Source organism: Sarcophilus harrisii, chromosome 3 (genome assembly GCF_902635505.1).
Source record: "Sarcophilus harrisii chromosome 3, mSarHar1.11, whole genome shotgun sequence".
NCBI lineage: Eukaryota > Metazoa > Chordata > Mammalia > Dasyuromorphia > Dasyuridae > Sarcophilus > Sarcophilus harrisii.
In genome coordinates this window covers 314,860,315-314,865,002 of record NC_045428.1, presented here as the reverse complement: position 1 = coordinate 314,865,002, position 4,688 = coordinate 314,860,315, and the positions used below count along the sequence as shown (strand labels likewise).

Here is a 4,688-nt window from a genome sequence, read left to right as displayed (position 1 = left end):
TGAAGCGTCTTTAGGGTCTGTATTTTCCAAACAGTTATTCCCTTTGGAAAACATAGATCGGAGTTGTCACAGGGTCGTAATTACTATGTTGCTAGGATTGAAATACTTTTTGTTTTGTGCGGTTTGCGGGTCTGGAGGCTGGTGTGCGGGATGTGTTGTGTTAGTGACCGTGTGCGTGATGTGAGAGCCTGCGGAGGGAGAGGGCGAGCATGGGAGAGCAAAGCATACTTACCTGGCAGGGGTGATTCCATGATCACGAAGGTGGTTTCCCCAGGGCGAGGCTTATCCATTGCACTCCGGATGGGCTGACCCCTGCGATTTCCCCAAATGCGGGAAACTCGACTGCATAATTTGTGGTAGTGGGGGACTGCGTTCGCGCTCTCCCCTGATTCTCATGTGCTAATATAAGAGGATTTACCTTCTTGCTTAGGGCATTTTGCTTCGAACAAAACGTGCAATATGATTGCCACTGACTTATGGTGTTCCACGTTGAGTATCGCAGGACATTTTAAAACAAGTGTTTACTTGCTCTCCCGAGTTTTGACAAGACTGAGACTATGGGATACGATTTCTGAGTTTTGACAAGACTGAGACTATGGGATACGATTTCTAAAAATTTAGGTGGAAAATTGTTTTTTAGTCAAATCTCCAGCGGTACTGAATTCTTATGTGTCCTACGTATTCTATTATAAGTTATGTATGTGTGTAATGATACAAAAACCTATCCCCACCACATAATTAGATTGGTTAGTGGTAAAACCTTCATTCTGGAAGATAACCAACATAACTATGTTAGTGTGTCCAGCTGTGGTTGATAGTCAATACTGTCTCAGAATGTTTTGCCACAGGTCAGACATATAGTCCCTAAGAACTTTTTGGATGGCTTCTGTAACTGCATCATCTCATGTTTCTAGCTCGCTAATTCAATTTTGCTTTGACTATAGAAAATAGCATCATTTTTGATGAGGATACACCATGCTGGGTAGTCCTATGCCAGTGTCTCCCATGACATGCAATCGATTCTAAAGTTCTTGAGAGTATTTTCATATCAATTTCTCTGACCACCATGTGTGAATTGTCAAACCCCTTCAATGAGAACAAGCTTGGAATCAAAATTAACTACAGCATTGATGCTCAATTTCTTCACCTTGAGTTTCTGATAAAGGCCTCATTTCTAAAATTATAGAGAATTGACTCAAATTTATAAGAAAGCCATTCTCCAATTGATAAATGGTCAAAGGATATGAACAATTTTCAGATGATGAAATTGAAGCCATTTCTAGATATGAAAAGGTGCTCTAAATCACTATTGATCAGAGAAATGCAAATTAAGACAACTCTGAGAGATTACTATACACCTCACAGGTTGGCTAAGATGACAGGAAAAGATAATGATGAATGTTGGAGAGGATGTGGGAAAACTGAAACACTAAATACATTGTTGGTAGAATTGTGAACGGAACGAACTGTTCTGAAGAGCAATTTGGAACTATGCCCACAGAATTATCAAACTATATATACTACTATATATATACAGTAGTGTTTCTACTGGGCTTATATCCCAAAGAGATCTTAAAGGAGGGAAAGGGACCCACATGTACAAAAATGTTTGTGGCAGCCCTTTTTGCAGTGGCAAGAGACTGGAAATTTAGTGGATGATTTCAGAGATGCCTGGAGAGACTTACATGAACTGATGCTGAGTGAAATGAGCAGAGCCAAGAGATCACTGTACATGGCAACAATAAGATTGGACGATGATTAGTTCTGATGGACATGGCTCTATTCAGTAATGAGATTATTCATGCCTGTTCCAATGATCTTGTAATGATGAGAGTCATCTACACCCAGAGAGAGGATTGTGGAAACTGATAGTGGATTACAACATAGCATTTTCACTCTTTTTGTTGTGGTTTGCTTGAATTTTATGTTCTTTCTCATTTTTTAAAAAAATGTTTTGATCTGATTTTTATTTGCAACAAGATAATTGTATAAATAAGTATGCCTATATTGGACTTCTTAATATATAGTTTTAACATGTTTAACATATATTGGATTACATGACATCTAGGGGAGGGGGTGGGGGCAAGGGGGGAACTGGAACACAAGGTTTTTCAAGGGTCAATGTTGAAAAAATTATCCTTGCATATGTTTTAAAAATAAAAGAATTCAATAAAAAAAAAATTTCTTCACCTTGAAAACACTAGAAGCCAAAACTGAAGAGTAAGTGGTGTATGATTTTTTTGTTTGCAGATGATTGTGCACTTGATGCAGACTCAAGTTGAGATGCAACAAAGTAGGGATTGATTCTCAACTGCTCCTGCTAATTTTGGCCTAACAAGCAAAACCAAGAAAACACAGGTACTCCATCAGTCAGCACCACACCATCCATATGAAGAACCATCAGTTATAGCAAGTGATGAAGTTTTGAATGTTGTGGATAAGTTCTCTTACCTTTACAGTATATACTTCTCAGGGATGAAGACATTGATAATGACATAGACACATGAACTGCCAGAGCTAGCTCATTGTTTGGGAGGCTCTGAAAGAAATTGTGGGAGAGGAGAGGTGTTATTAGACTGACCACCAAACTGAAGATCTACAGAACCATTGGGTTGACCTCATTGTTGTATGCCTATGAAACCTGGACAGTATACCAACACCACGCCAGAAAGTGAATTGCTTCCATCTGAATTGTCTTGGGAAGATTCTGAAGATCATCTGGCAGGATAAGATACCAGACACTGAGGTCCCTTTTTTTTTTTTTTTTTTTTTTTTAAACTCAACTGCCAAGCATTCCAACGCTATGGCAGAGTGCAACCCCATTGGACTGGTCACATTGTTCAAATACCAAATGTACACTTGTCAAAAAGTACCCATTAGATTATAAAGCTCTTACAATGCAGGGACCATTTTAGCTTTCCATTGTCTACTCCACCCACTATACATCCTTTGTAAAGCACTTAACCTATGCAGAATAAAGAAATGTTTGCTGCATTAAATAGAACTGCAATATACTCTCAAATGTTGAAGGTTATGTTGGTTGATTTTCCTATACTTTTAAAAAATTTTTTTGTTATACATCATGGCTTACAGTGTATGAAAGGGGGATTAGAAATTTTTAGAAGTGAAATGTATATAAAAACAAATCTCAGTGCTGACAGGTTGGGTGCCATAGAAGGTAACACAGAAATCCCTTGGTCAAAGGGAAGGATATGAGTCAGAACATTAGCTAGAGGGGGCTACCCATGGTGTAGCCTCAGAAAGAGAAACCAATTTCTATTCTTATTCTCTTCTTCCTCTTAACTTTAGTCTTGAAACTCTCTCAGTCTTCCTAAGATAGAGGGAGAGTAAATTCTTCCCCTACTCCATCACTCACTGCTATAATTATAGACCCAGATCCAATATTACTGCAGTAAGCCTAAGGCTGAACCACTGGGCCCTTGCCATATTTTCCAGCAAGTTAATAAAATTAAAATTAAAAATATAACAAAAAATTTCGGAAGGTCCAACTATATTGTGCAATTTATATGCTTACTTAATAAATTTTTTAAAAGGGGGAGATCCATGATCCTTTTTTTTCCCTTTGTATGCCAAAGAACTCAGAAAAAAAGAACTGAAATATGCAAAAATATTTATGATAATTCTTTTCCTGGTAGCCAAAAATTGAAAACTAAAGAAGAGGGGGATCTTTCTATTGGAAGGCACAGACAAGAAGGATAAAAATTGGCATGCTAAGGGTAGGAAGTGAAGAGATTGTTCATTGTAGGTATGGGAGACAAGCAAAGATCCAGAGAGAGGAATTGGAGCTTGTCAAAGTCAGTTTGGCAGAACTATACAGAGTGCAGGAAGAGAAGTAACAGTGTGCTAAGATTTGGAAAAAGGGAGAAAAGCGAGGAGAATCGAGGACCCTCAAAATTGTAAATCAACCGAACCGCAAAACTGATCTGCCCTCGCCCCAGAGGGATGAGGAGAAATCCTCATATAGATGCATAAAGAAGCGTGTCTTTGTCTAGTTCCTAGTTGCTTTGAGCGATAGCTTATTAGATGGCAGGCTCCGGGAGGCCGGGTGAGTGACGTCACAAGAGGGAGGCAGTATGCAGATGAGACCCTTGTGTGCCCGTTTTCTGTGACCGGTTTTCTCCCCCCGGCACGTGTAGTTCTGAGGGTGGCGGCGCGTGCACTTCTACAAGAGAAATACTTTTTGTTTTGTGCGGTTTGCGGGTCTGGAGGCTGGTGTGCGGGATGTGTTGTGTTAGTGACCGTGTGCGTGATGTGAGAGCCTGCGGAGGGAGAGGGCGAGCATGGGAGAGCAAAGCATACTTACCTGGCAGGGGTGATTCCATGATCACGAAGGTGGTTTCCCCAGGGCGAGGCTTATCCATTGCACTCCGGATGGGCTGACCCCTGCGATTTCCCCAAATGCGGGAAACTCGACTGCATAATTTGTGGTAGTGGGGGACTGCGTTCGCGCTCTCCCCTGGTCTTTGAGTTGACAAAAAATAGCTGTCGTGCGCGCGACATACTTTTGCCTACAGTGCAGGAATATGGTCTCATACTGCAACGTAGGTAAAAGTTGTCAACTAATGCTGTTAATGTTATGATTCTGTCTGCTTTCTTTTTGCTTTGGCGTAACGCTGATCAGTTGCTAAGGAAAAAGCGTATTGCTTTCCAGAACAAATATCACTATT

At 40.3% G+C, this 4,688-nt stretch overlaps 2 non-coding genes across 2 annotated transcripts; both read left to right on the top strand.

The window, feature by feature from the left end:
* The first annotated feature begins 224 nt into the window (after positions 1 to 224).
* On the top strand, positions 225 to 388 carry LOC111719724. The gene has a single exon (XR_002769729.1). It is a non-coding gene; the product is annotated as a U1 spliceosomal RNA (small nuclear RNA).
* Positions 389 to 4,316: 3,928 nt separating this feature from the next.
* Positions 4,317 to 4,480, top strand: LOC111719723. Its single transcript, XR_002769728.1, has one exon. It is a non-coding gene; the product is annotated as a U1 spliceosomal RNA (small nuclear RNA).
* The last annotated feature ends 208 nt before the right edge of the window (positions 4,481 to 4,688 follow it).